Raw genomic sequence first — 14,374 nt, forward strand, 5'->3', positions numbered from 1 at the left:
AAAAGCCACTGGCAACATCCCCAGACTAAACAAATTGTGTCAGCTCTTACTCCCTCATCAGGACTCCGCAACCCTCTCCTACCTGCTATCCCGCCTCCGGCCCCCCCTGTCTAATCCATCCTTCATATGCAACCAAAGTGGCCTATAAAACATGAGAGGCTGTTTTATATGAAAGTGACACATCCCTGCACAATATCCTTCAGTGGTGTTTCCCATTTCTGTCAGGACAAGCTCTGAGCTCTTGGGGTTGGCAGACAAAGCCCTGTGGGAGCTGGCCCTGCCCGTCTCAAAAACTCATCTCCTCCGCCCTCCATCTCCAGCCGCATCGGAAGGCTGAGCAACCGCCACTGCCCCAGTTCCCTCCACCTCCCTCTGCCCGGTCAACTCTTATTCATTCATTCAGCAGCAAACACTTATTCCGGGCATACAGTGCACCAAGCAAGCTATAAATTATCAGACCGAGTCCTCCTATGCACAATGAAGCCTATCGGGGGGGTGGGAGGTAGGGCTGGGGCACAGCCCAATAATAAAAAAAAGTAAATGAAAAAGACAATCAAATAATAGTAAATTCAGTGAAACAAAAATAGGTGTTACGTGACACAAAGTGATGATTCCAAGTGGAAGTGTTGTGGCAATTTTGACTGAATGGTCAGGGAAGCCTCCTGAGGAGGTGATATGTGACGTGGCTGGTCTGAATGACAAGAGGTTGTCAGCCAGGTAAGAACCAAGGCAGGGTGTTCTAAGCAGAGGAGTGACAAGTGCAAAGGCCCTGAGGTAGGAAGGCATTTGGAGTGTTAGCAAAACTGAAAGAAGGCCAGCATGGTGAAGTGTACAAGCCAAGGGGGTAGGTAGGAGATGTGCGTGGAAGGCAGGGGCCAGGCCATCATGGAGGGCTTTTCTGGCCATGGGAGTGCTGGACTTAGTCTTACCATCTTCTGTTCAGGTGACACCTCTCTGTGCTTCTCTCTCTGTCCTGTGGAGAAGGTGAAGGAAGGAGGGGCCCCTTCTCCTAGCGCCCCTTTCATACCATAGATAATCCTTGACTCAGAGATCCCAACAGTTGGATTGCTTCAGGCACTTAGTCCTGGCCTTACCTCTTCCTGGCTGTGTGGCTTTAGGCAAGTTACTCAACCTCTTTGTGCCTCGAATTTCTCCATAAATTTTTGTTCTATCCTCTGAGTGGTATTGAATTAACTCACCCTTCTAGGTAAATTGGGAGAAAAATGTATGGCTTTTCGTCCATTTCATTGGGAGAAAGCCATACATTTTTCTCCCCTCCCTTCCCCCGGAAGAGCGTGTTTTGAGTCCTTCCTTTGTAGTCGTTAAGAACCTGAGTTCTGAAGTCAGACGGCACTGATGTTGCATCTGGGTTCACTGCTTGCCTGAGCAACTTATTTAATTTCTGTGAGCCTTGGTCTTCTTAGTTGTACAATGCAGCTTATATTTGGCCCTACTGCATAGTGTTTGGGGAATGATTTTGTGAAGTAAAGTCTTTAATCATTTACCATAGCCTTAGCACAAAGTGAGGCTCAGCCTATAGTTTCTATAATTTCTTAACCAATCCTGCTGACCCTGCCTGGGCTTGGGCCGTCTCACTGCCTCCCTTCTAACAAGGCTAAGACATGCATCGCAAGGACCCCCAGCCACCCTCAAAAGTTCACCCTCACATTCTGGTGCAGTGGAAAGACAGGAAGGGGGCCCTAAACCAGGAACTGAGTCCCATCTCTGTCAGTGACCAGCTCTCCAACTTAAAGCAAGTCCTCTCTGTCCTCTGGGTTTCGCCACATGACTTAAGGCAACTGCCTTTCAAAGGGGTCTGTGGAAGACATGGTCCCCATGTGGCAGATGTGGTCCCCCAAAGATGTTCACATCCTAATCCCTCTAAATAGGTCACCTCCCTTTGCAAAAAGATCTTGGCAAATGTGATTAAGTTAAAGGCCGGAGATGGGGAGATCATTCCAGATTACCTAGGGGAGTCCAGTTGATTACATTACCTTAGAAGAGTTAGAGAAAGAGATGCAGTGACAAAAGCCAAGTCTCAGCGTGATGCCCTGTGGGTCTGCAGATACCACACTGCTGGCTTTGCAGGTGGAGGAAGGGGCCATGAGCCAAGGACTCTGAGTGGCCTCTAGAAGCTGGAAAAGGCCAGGAAGCAGATTCCCCTCCAGAGCCTCCAGAAGGAACACAGCTCTGCCAATAGCATGATTTCAGCCCACTGAAACCAATTTCAGAATCGGACTGCCAGAACCCTAAGAGAATAAGTTTGCACTGTTCTCAGTCACTAAGGTTGTGATCATTTGTCACAGCAGCCATAAGAAACCGATGCACAGCCCATCTGGGTAGGTTCTTCTAAAACCCCTCTCTGCCTGCCATTTATCCCGCCCCGACCTCTAACATTCAAGGTGAGTGACCTGGCATGCCAGCAGGTAGTTCAAAATCGAGCAAGGGGAGAAGTATAAACAAAGGGCTTTATTACCCAGGGGCCAGGGTCACTGAACCTTCAGTAGACCATAGCCGGATGTCACCAAAACTGAACCTGGAGCTTCAGGATCACAGCTCCCCAGGACACCCAGGGCCTGAAGAAGGTCAAGGAACTTAATGATCTTTCCAATAAATACACGTTATGCTTTCCACCCTTACTCAGAACCAAAAGATTTTGTCCCGGCCAGATCCAGCCTGGCGGAAAACAGGACCATCCACAGGAATTTAGCATAGTCGTGGCTATTTCACATCCAACATGAAAAGCGCTAAGAAATAAAAAACACAACAGCTTCTTTTCAACCATCACCCGCAGTACACTCATCCTCTGCGATTACCCTGTGTTATTGTTGGCTTCGTGTGTTTTTCTTTTTTCTCCATAAACAATGTAAGTTGCCTTTGCTCTTGAGAAAGTTCCTTGGATAAAATGCCGAAAAGGCGGGGGTGGGGGGAGCTTTCTCAGGATCCCTCCCCATGGTTTAAAACTGCTAGGCTCCAGGTTTTTCTACAGAGAAGTTCCATAAACATTCTGCCACGCAGAGGGCTCTCACCCAGCATCAGGAGCATTGACTTTGGCAGCCAGACGGGTCACCGGGGGCACCTGCTGAAGGCAGCCCTCTCTTGCACTGAGCAGAAGCTGAAGCTGTATGCAGAAGGGACCAGGATGGGCCCTGGCAGGGGGGCAGGGCGGAAATGAGATCTGGGGGCGGGGTCTAGGGGGACCCCTAGGGCTTAATGGGACACACCTGTTAGAAACAGCCTCATCAGGGAGCCCTCTAGTCAGCTGGGTAGTTCCGGAAGACCACAGACTGAAAATGTGGACCAAGAAAGAGTAATAATAAAGAAGAGGGGAGTCTAGTGGGTTGGTGGAAGTGGATGGAAAAGGAAGAAAAGGAATGGGAAAGAGAGAGAGAGTGGAAGGAAGAAAGGGAGGGAGGGGGGAGGGAGGAGAGAGAAACGTAGTGTAGGGATTATACATATTAGTTTTCAGAATGTACGGCTGGGAAAAAGATTCATCCCCTACTCCCAAACTCTGACATATTCTGAGAGGTTCAGTGGTCTGTGTCACCCAAAGTCTTCTCTTTCCTAGGACCCTGGGGCAGGGGCAGCCAGCCCCTCTCTTCCTAGCTCACCCTCCATTGCACCCTCCAGGCTTGGTTGGGAGCCCCCTGCCTCTAACTACTCAAATGTGCCCGCCCTCTGGAATAGACTGACCAGACCCCACCATAGCAAGCTGCTAGGTCAACCGACAGTGTTAAATGCCTGGTGGAGGATTTGGGACCCAGCTAGCTTGTAGCTGACGGGTAGCTGGGGAGAGAGGCTTGAAAGGAACATTGGAAGGTAATGAAACTGGTGATCCCTGGCTGGGTGGATTACAGAAAAGGTAAAAGGAAAAAGCGTGGAGGACAGGAGAATTTTGTGACGTTCCGTAAGGAGAAGAAAGGGATGACCAAAGGGAGGGCTAGATACAGAGCCTTTACAAAACCAGATTGCCCCGCTTTATCGTCCCCATTTTCATTCTGGAACACATAAAAAAAAAAATGAAGGAGATGAAAGTGATTCATAATCCTGCCATCAAGAGATACATTTTTTAAACAACCTTACTGAGAATAATTGACACACATAAAGGGCATGTTTAAAGTGCACCATTTAGTAGGATCCATTGTACATCTACAACCGCAAAACCACCGCCACAATCGGGCAATGATCCTTTTCGTCAGCCCACAGAGTTTTCTCCCCCCCTGTTACAACCCCTCCCTTCTGTTCCCTTCACATTCCATCTCCTGTGTTGGCTTACTAACTATAATTTGACTCTTGGCGTTGTGATTTTAGCGGATGCTCTAGGGTTCCTAACATACATCTTGAACTTACCACAGCCTTCCGCCAGGTGGGATTTTTTTACATACGTCAGCCTCTGTAATATATGCACGTATGCGTACATTCAATAAATCTTTATCCAGAGCATAGCAGTGCCAGGTACCATAATAGGGCTGAGATCATAGTGGTCACCAACATACACAGGACTTAGGGTCTAGGAGATACACCAGGTGAACAAATAACTTTATAATTACCATAGTTCTGAGCTTGTACCTTTCATGGGTCTTGCCTGCAATCAACACAAAACAACTCTGGCTTAGAAGGATATCTGGTGGCTCACCAGTTCATCAGAAAGACTGGAGACCCAGTCACTGAAAATATTCAGACAAGAGAGAAGCAAAATTCATGTGTAAACATCCTGCGGTGGATGCTGCCAGGGGCATCATGACCCCAGGACATTCATCACCTCAACCCTGGACACTCAATTTCTTCAGCATTGATGTAAATAACCTCCAATTATCTCTGTACCTCAAAGACTCACAGCTCCAAATGGAAAGTTTGTGACTGGCTAGGAATAAAAGACAGAATATCTGTGTCCCTTCCACCAAATAAAAAGGGTATTCCAATGATGGGAGTCTTCTGTAAGGTCTTTGGACAACAGGTAGAAATGTCAAGTACACATTTAACCAGAGTTGGAGAGAACTCAGGAGAGAGGTCTGGGCTGGAGATAAACCCTCAGCGTCCTTGGCTTAGGGAAGGGGCATGTTGAGCCCAGGAACAGATGACATCACCCAGGGAGAGAGAACAGACTAAGGGGAGAGGACTGCCCATGACCAAGCCCTTGGGTCTGGTCAAGGAAGAAAAACCCACACAGACCCCAAGAGGGAGTGGCCAGACATGTGAAGTAACGTGGACGCCAAGGGAAGGAGTGGGCACCTGCAGTAAACACAGGCATGAGGTCAAAGGAGAAGAGGATGGAAAGATCTCAGATCTTGGAAACCTTGATGGCTTCAGCAGAAAAGGTTGTGACAGCACAAAGGGGAATTCAGGTAGAGGGGAGTGAAGAGGGTGGGAAAGAAGACAAGCCTAGGCGACGCCTTCAAGAATTCTGCCGTGTCTCAGAGGCAAGAGGTGAGATGGGCACTGGAGGTCTTCTTTTCTTTGTCTTTCCTGAACAGGAGAGACATGATCATGTTCAAGACTTGACTGGATAGAGCCAGGAGAGAAGGGGCTGAAGATACAGGACAAGGAGGGGGAAGATGGAGAGTATCTCATTCCCGGTCATTCGTTCAACAACCATTACTGACCACTGAGCTGCATACTCAGGCCGGAGAGCACAGCGGTCCAGAACAGCCCCTGGAATGTCCGCATCTTGACTCTGCCCTGACTAGCTAAGTGACCTTGGTTAAGTCCTGCACCTCAATCTTCTTAGCTGTAAAATGAGACTAAAAATAGAACATCGTTCACACATTTGTTGTGACAAAGAAATGAGCTGAGGGGCACCTATCTGGCTCAGTTGGTAGAGCACGCAATTCTTGATCTTGAGGTTGTGAGTTCGAGCCCCATGTTGGGTGTAGAGATAACTTAAAAATAAAATCATTAGTGAGCTGACTAAGATTTAAATTAAAAAAAAAAAAAAGAAAATCAAATCTTTAAAAAAAACAAAGAAATGAGTTAAAGCACAAAAACAAGAACACCAGTAAAAATGTCATAAGCATGTGTTATGTGCTTAATATATAGTTGTTTCCAACAGATGGGTAAAGCCAGTCCCTGCTCCCCACATTAGCCTGACACAGAAGTGAGGATAGTAATTTTTTAAAATGTACTTTCCTTGTGGGATATTTCCCCCTCTGGATACATTAGTTTCTGTAAGGTAGATATGAATGCATATATTTCCAAAATCTGTAACAGGCGCCTACTTACAATGTGCTAAGCACTTTAATCTTCCTGAATACTGTGAGGTAGGTCCTATTATAATCACTCCCATTTTACAGGTGAGGAACAGAGGCCACAAAAGTTAGGTAACTTGCCCTGAGTCACACGCCCAGACGGTGGAGCTCCAGAGTCTGTGCGTCTAGCCGCTGGACTGTCCTGCCCCCACTAGCTCCAGGAAGTCCAAGGGTAGTAGCAGAGTGAGGCAAGATGTCCACAGCCAACAGGAATAAGCTGGAAAATGGGAGGCATGGTAGGAGACTCCCGAACAAGGCTCACCTACCCACATTTATACTTTCACAGCTGGCTTTTGGGTGAGGCTGGCAGCGTTAGAGGCCAATGGAGATACATAAAAACCACACCACCAAAAATACCCATTCATCTCTTAAAGACAAGCTAGGCCCCTAGTGCTCTCTTAAGCACTCACAGCGCTCTCAACTGTCCCTGGCTTCCGGGGCATCCACTCTAATGACTCCAACAGAAAAAGACCCTGTCCAAAGCCAGTGGGGAGCCCCAGGACCCGGATGGGGCTTCCAAAGCATAACAAGGCATGTTCGTGGGAGCCGGACTGAGCCAGAAAGGGGTTTGCCTGCGGGCTTCATCTTGTATCCCTGCCGAGGGGCACCCCGAAGCTACCACAGTCTTGCATCAAGCCATTTCTGGAAGGAATTTCCATCAAGAAACAAAATGTAGAGATGGGCAAACCACCAGTGTGTAACTTTAATTGCTTCTTTGGGATTACGCATTTGCCCCAACAAGGGCCCAAGCAGACTATGATGTTGGATTCCAGACTATTTGGGGTGGTTTGACACACCGCCCATCTAGAGCACGTGACCCTAAGAGTTTAAGGCTCCTCCTCCCCACCCCTGCTGGATTTGCTTAGAGAGATTTGAGCCCCTGCAGTAGAAAATTCCAAGCTGCACACACCATCACCCCATCCCTCATTCCTTTCTCCCCCTCCACTCCCCACCCCCGCCCCCCGCCTTCTGGTTTCTGCCTTACATAAATCTATTTGGAGTTCTTGGCCAACTCACTCCAATTCTCTCCGGACAGGATTGCAGAACCTTAGAGCTAGAAGGAGCCATCAGGAAAAATCAGGCCAAGCTTATTCTGCACACCAATGCTACGTCCAAGCAGAGTCTGGACTAGAACCCCCAGCTCCCACGACCAATTTCTCCTCTGTCCTCTGTGCTACACTGCCCTCTTCTGGCAGTGGAAGGAAATTAATTGCCTTTTTGGTGTGTGCCTCATTTTCAAGACTGTCGGGATGCTCTGACCCACCTCCGCAGGGCCGACTTTCTCTGCAGACTGACTCCAGGGCTTGAGGTTCTAGGCTGTGCCTCTCTTGGCAAATATCACTCACTCTCTCTTGCACCCTCCTTACCCCAGGGAGCCCAGTCTTCCCGGGGAAGGATGGGAGGAGGGTAGACATCCCAGCAAGGAGGTAAGGAAACACCATGGAACAGGGGCCAGGCTAAGGAGAGGGACTGCCCTGGGCCTTGGTTCTTGGCTAGAAGACCCCCTGTTCTTGGCGGGAGAAACCATGCTGCCCGATGGCAGAACCCAAAGATCTCGTCTGATGGAAAACTGTGAAGTCACAGGCCTCAAAAGAGATTCACAAAGAGCCCGAAATTTCCGTTTCTCAGGGTCGGGATTTCTATTCGGTCATCTCATACCCTGCAAAGATCAAAATTCCAAATGCCTTTGACAGCCAGACAACTGTCCTCAATGGATGGAGAAGCAGCGGTGTGTGCATGGTGGGAATCGTGAGAATCCACAAGACACAGGCCCACCTGAAGGTGCCCACACTCAAATTCTAAACACACATTCTGCTGGCCAACTACAGGCAGGCTCGTGTCACAAACCTCATAGTTTCAACGCCCTGCCTTCCAGTCAGTTTTTTAAGTGATATTTACTGAGCTCCTTATTATGCGGTGGGCACTGCTCGAAGCACTTTAACTGTAGTAACTATTTGAGCCTCACCCAACTCTATGAGGTGGGTGTTCTCATTAGCATCATCCCCATTTATAATGAGAAACTGAGGCATGGAGCACTGCAGTAACTTTCCCTATGTCAGACCGAAAGTTAGGTTAGGATTTGGACTCAGTCTGGCTCCAGAACCCCACCCCTAACCACCAGTATTATATACACAGTAAAAATATGTGGAGTTGTAGCCTTGGACATTATGGAGTGCTGATTTCCTCTCTATAGAAAAGGGGGGTGTGATTTTTAGTGGACTGAGAGACAGACAAATGTGAGTCTGAATCCCGGTCCTACTGACTATGTGACCCCAGGGCAAATTACGGAAGCTCTGTTAGCTGTAGTAACAAGGTCAACAAATCAAAGATGGCCATTATTACTACCTAAAATGATTGCCAGGATTGAGATAGTATGCGTTCAACCTGACTTGTGATATAAAACACAGATACACAACAATGGATGGCTACTACTTATGTTAACCACTAAGCATACAACCCTGGGCTGAGCTGCTCTAAGGGCCAGTGCCTGCCTTTCTGGGCTAGCTGGACATGGGAAGGATAAAGGCCCTTCTACTAACAAGAATCCAATTAACATTGGATCATTGGATAACTTGATCACTATCTAAGTTTTCAGAGGGAGCAAATCAGAGGGAGAGTGGACATATTACAAAGTTGTTTGTGTCATATAGTAATACATTTGTTGGTCTTTTAAATAGTGGGTTTTCTTGGTGTATTTCAATGGTGCAACTGGATTTATCCCTCCTTTCTGAAACACAACAGCTAAAAAAAAAAAAAAAAAAAAAAAAGTTCCTGTAATCCCAATTTAGACACCAGATGGCGCTAAATTCTCATTTCAAGTGGCATCTCTGGCTCCCACAGCCCCCAGAACTACTGATTTGGGGCGACTCCACAAAGTGGAAGAGTTTGAGCTACCCCCAATCCCTGGCTGGTGCATCCCGCCATCTTCTAAGAGTCAACAGTCCATATAAGGTTATATGAGACATCAGCCCAGCCCGGCTGACCTCCCCAGTGACAAAATCTAACAAATCACTTGCCCCACCCCAATAAGAAAGGGAAGATTTGAGCACCCTGTGCATGCCAGGACCATCCCAGCAAATGAGAAAGAAAGACCTATGTTCCCGAGTTTCGAAGAGTGACCTATGTTCCTAAGTTCTAAGTGGGACAGTAAGCATCTTAACGCCGCCGGGATGTACCCGGTTGCTAACAGGCATTTCAACAGAACATTACCAGGTATTTAAACACAGGCCACGCTTTCCCCATAGCTCATTGCCCAACAGGTACTGCCCCTGGGTGTTGATGAACAACAAGCTCAGCACGGCCAAGGTGCCACTCCCCTTCCACCCAGAATGCAGTTCACTGCCTGCAGGAGCTCAGCTGTCCTGATCCTTTGCTTGCTCTGGGCATTTTGGAAATTTGCTTAGGCTTGGGATGGAGCCTAAACAAATACTGGGAGAGAAGAGAAGGAAGTAAGCCCTGCCTTCTTGTTAGCTTGAGAGCAGGTGGGGGGTGGGGAAGGGAGCAATGTTCTCTCTCTCAGTTTCAGCCTCCCCATCTGTACAATAAAGGAGTTGGTTTGAAACCCCTTTTCAGCCTTTGCTAATACCCGCCACAAGTTATGAGTGAGGAACATTCACTGTTATGAAAAGGAATCACTGGAATGAAAAGGAATTAATAAAACTGAAATAGAGCCCTTCGTGAAGTATATGGAGGTCACTGTCTGTGTTCTGATTTATGCTATTTTAAACAATAAAAAATGTGACTTTTCCCCCTGTATTTTCCCCCACCCTTTTTTTCACTTTTTTTTTTTTTACATTTATTTATTTTTGAGAGACAGAGCACAAGCAGAGGAAGGGCAGAGAGAGAGAGGAGACGCAGAATCTGAAGCAGGCTCCAGGCTTTGAGCTGTCAGCACAGAGCTGGATGCGGAGCTCGAACTCACAAACTGTGAGTTCATGACCCGAGCCAAAGTCGGACGCTTAACCAACTGAGCTACCCAGGAGCCCCGTTCCCCACCCTCCCGCCCGCCTTTTGAAAGGTTTTAATTACAAAATATTTCTGGCATACAAAAATGAATCAAGAAAACGGAGAGATGGAGACATACATGACAAACAAATGTAGCAAACTGTTCATTGGACTAAGGTGTACTCACTGGACAATTCTTTCAACTTTTCTGTTGGAATTTTCATAATAAAATGTTGAGAGAGGAAAGGCACTAAGAATAATATCATGAACACCCAAGTAGCCCCTACTTAGCCTAAGAAATCAAACAACATGAGTATGGATATTCTGTCTCCTGGTCGTTTCTTGATAATTTACTATATGATTATTTTACAGGGTTTCTTAATTTTACATGCAAGTTTTCATACTGTGTATTTTCACTGAAGCTCTTCTTCTTTCAGCATTTCTGTTGAAAGATTCATCTGCACTGATGTGCAGGATTCTAATTTATTCATGTTTATTATTGTTCCGAGGTCCATTGTATGAGCAAGTGACAGCGTCATTATTGCATCCATTATTGATCAGGATGCCAGACCTTTTAGGTGTTTCTGATTTTTTTAGTCATAAGCTATTATGTCCATTCTTTACATGGCTCCATGTCACCCTGTATACATATGAAAGGTGGCACCACAGTATGGCATTCTGTGTAGTAAAAAGCATGGCCTGTGGAGCTTCAGGCACAGATGGATCCAGGTGTTCCTAGTATGTCATCAGGAACCTGTCTGTTACCATGTCTATGCTCCACTTTCTTCTATGCTGGCTTCATTCTCAGGGGTCTCTCTGTATAAGGTGGCCCCTGGTGGCACTGGGCTTATGTCCTGCCAGCTAGGCAACCCCAATAGACAGAGGGCACTCCTTTCTAGAAAGTCCCTGCAGTAGTCAGCAGGTCAGATGATCACCGGTGTTCATCTTGAACAAACCGGACTAGGAAAATGGGATTTCTCATTGGCCAAAACTGGGTCATGTGCTTGTGATGGTCATTCTTCTCTGAGCCAAATGGACTCAGAGTGGGGTAGAGGTGATTCTCTAGAGAAAACTAGGGGAATTATTACCAGTCAAAGGATGACTGGATGCTGGGCAGACCGCAACCGAGGTGCAGGACTTCGTCAGTCCCTCCCACAGGCACATGTCACGCTACATGTGATTACGTACCGTGTCCCCTGTTTCTCTGGGACCCACATCTTTCATCCCGCCTCCCAGAGGAGATGCAGCTCATACCCAGTACATAATAGTCACTCGCAGAACCAGTCCCTTGACCAAACTCAGCCTGAGGAGGGGCAAGGGCAGTCGAACCCTCTGCCTCTGTGGTTTTCATCTTCTCTCCTGTGGACCCAGCCTGAGAGGCGAGCGGAAGAACCTGCACACCATGCCGCACCCTCCCTTTTCTCTCGGAGTCACTGAGCAGCAAGATGGAGATCCCAGAATGCACTGTCCAGTTCAGAAGTCCATGTGTACTCAAACATCTGCTGACTATTGAACACCTATGTGCCACACAATTTTCTATATCCAGCAAGGGCAAGATTTATCAGAATAGGAATGTGTCCAGCCTTCTGTGACTATACGAAGAACAGGTGTATGTACATTTTAATAGGGTGGATTTTATGGTATGTGAATTGTATCTTAATAAACGTGATTTTTTTAAAGGAATAACAAGGGTGATATGGCATGATTTATATAAAATTCATAAATGGGCAAAAGTAGCCTATGGTGATAGCAGCCAGAATAGTAGCTATCTTTGGGGGTTATTGACTGCAGGGCACAGGAAGTTTCTGGAGTGCTGGAAATGTTTTATACCTTGATCTGGTAGTTCGTATGTGATGTGACATGTGGAGAGCTTCATTCAGCTGTGTACGTCAGACGTGCATGCCGGAAAGTGCCTGAAAGCACGCACGTCGTCCTTCAATGAAAAGTAAACTCCCCCAGATGCTAGGTGTTTTTAAGTGGAGAAAAGAAACCAGTCTACAGTAGTACTTCAGAGCACAGGTTTTTAACTTAGACCACTGGGTTCTAAATCTACTTAGCAGCTGTAACTAGTAAGTATCTGGAACAAGATACCTAACCTCTCTGTGCCTCAGTTTCTCCACCTGGAAAATGGGAATAACAATAGTACTTTCCCTAATGACTCCTGTAACAGTTGAATGAGTTTGTCCTTACATACCCTCAGAACAGTGGTTCTGAGTAAGTACTCAACAAATGTTTGTTATTTTTATTGTGACTGATGTGGGCGAAGCACAGTGATATCATTGTGGATACAGAGATAAAAGACACAACCCGGTCATCTGTGGAGTGCAACATCCAGTGGGAAGACAGACAAAAAAGCAGTCACAATGCAGAGGGAGGAGCCCTTTCATAGCGAGGAGCCTGGAATGTAAGAGCCTGTAGGAAAATCTCCCAAATTCAGCCTGGGGTTCAGGTGCAGGGAGGTGGGGAGCTCTGAGCAGAAGAAGAGTGTGCAAAGGCACTGAGGTGAGGAATGGTTCCATTGATCGGTGCACCTGCCAGCAGAGTACATGGAAGATAGGCTGGATGGCAGGGAGAGAGCAGTCAGAAAGCTCTTTCTCAGCCACACCAGGGAGCTGGAATTTTCCTCCGGAAGCCAAAGAGAAGATACTGAAGGATTTAGTGGAGAAGGGTCATAGGCAGATGTGCTTTTGAGAAAGATCATGCTGGTCACCCATAGGGAATTCCTTGAATGGGAGCCAGGCTGGAGACAGAGAGGCCACTTGAGCTATTCCTGTCCCTCAGGACATGTACCGCCATTTGCACACTTATATCCGTTTCCTTCCGTATTTACTGTTGGTCTCCTCCAACTGGATCATGAGAATCCTGAAAGCAGGAAGCCTATCTTTTTTTTTTGTAAAGAGAGAGAGAGAGGGGCGCCTGGGTGGCGCAGTCGGTTAAGCGTCCGACTTCAACCAGGTCATGATCTCGCGGTCCGTGAGTTCGAGCCCCGCGTCAGGCTCTGGGCTGATGGCTCGGAGCCTGGAGCCTGTCTCCGATTCTGTGTCTCCCTCTCTCTCTGCCCCTCTCCCGTTCATGCTCTGTCCCTCTCTGTCCCAAAAATAAATAAAACGTTGAAAAAAATTTATAAAAAAAAAAAATAAAATAAAATAAAGAGAGAGAGAGAGAGAGAGCAAGTGGGAGAGGGGCAGAGAGAGAGGGAGACAGAATCTCAGAATCCCAAGCAGGCTCCACGCTGGCAGCACAGATCATGACCTGAGCCGAAGTCAAGAGTCAGATACTTAACCGACTGAGCCACCCAGGTGCCCCGGAAGCCTGTCTGTCTTGTTCTCAGTCATCTCCTTGGTGTCTGGCAGAGAGCCGTACTCTCTGAAAGTTGTTGAATGACTACTGAATGCACACCTGATGTTCCTGTTTCCAGTTGATAGGCAGGGGCGCAGTGAGGGCCCTGCTGGAATTCAGACATCATCCGGTGATGGAGTGGAGAGGAGGCTAGGAGAAGTGGGATGGGGCGGCTGTGTCAGGGCTTCAACAGGAGTGGATGTGGAGAGGCAGAGAGACAGGGATCCCCTGAGCTTCTGGCTCAAGCAATTGCAGGGAGCAGTGGCCCCACTTACTCCTGGGGGAAATCATGACTTCTGTTTGGAACCCACGAGATGTCTGGTGGGGGGGGTGCCCAAATGTTACTAGAAAAACAGATCGATGATTTGGAGGCATGCTTTGAGGAGGACACAGGGTGATTTCAAAATATTTAACCACTGGTAAAGCATGGGTGCCCGCTCATCCATCAGAACTAATGCTGGTCATGGGGCTGGTCCCTCAGGACCCTGCTGTGCCAGGGTGTTAACCTATTCGTTGCTGGACTGTATGCCTAGCGGTCCCTAGAGAGAGAATTGAGAGCTCAGGGCCACAGCTATTTACCAAGCAGCACAGAGCTATTTCAGTCTTTTAGCTTTAGGTATGACTGCGCATGAGCGAGCCCCCAGAGCCCTCACTGTGTACCAGATGCTGTGCTAAGCTATACCCTCTCCCCCCCGTGCCTTCATCCCACCGTCACAACCACCCTGTGAGTCATCCTTCCCAGTCTCAGGGATCAGTGTGCTGACAGTCTTGCCTGGGGAATTTCACCGCAGCCTCTTACCCTGGTGCTGGATCATCTGCAGTCTAATCGATACCGTCAATAACTT

This window comes from Prionailurus viverrinus, chromosome B4, assembly GCF_022837055.1.
Source record: "Prionailurus viverrinus isolate Anna chromosome B4, UM_Priviv_1.0, whole genome shotgun sequence".
In the NCBI taxonomy this organism is placed as follows: domain Eukaryota; kingdom Metazoa; phylum Chordata; class Mammalia; order Carnivora; family Felidae; genus Prionailurus; species Prionailurus viverrinus.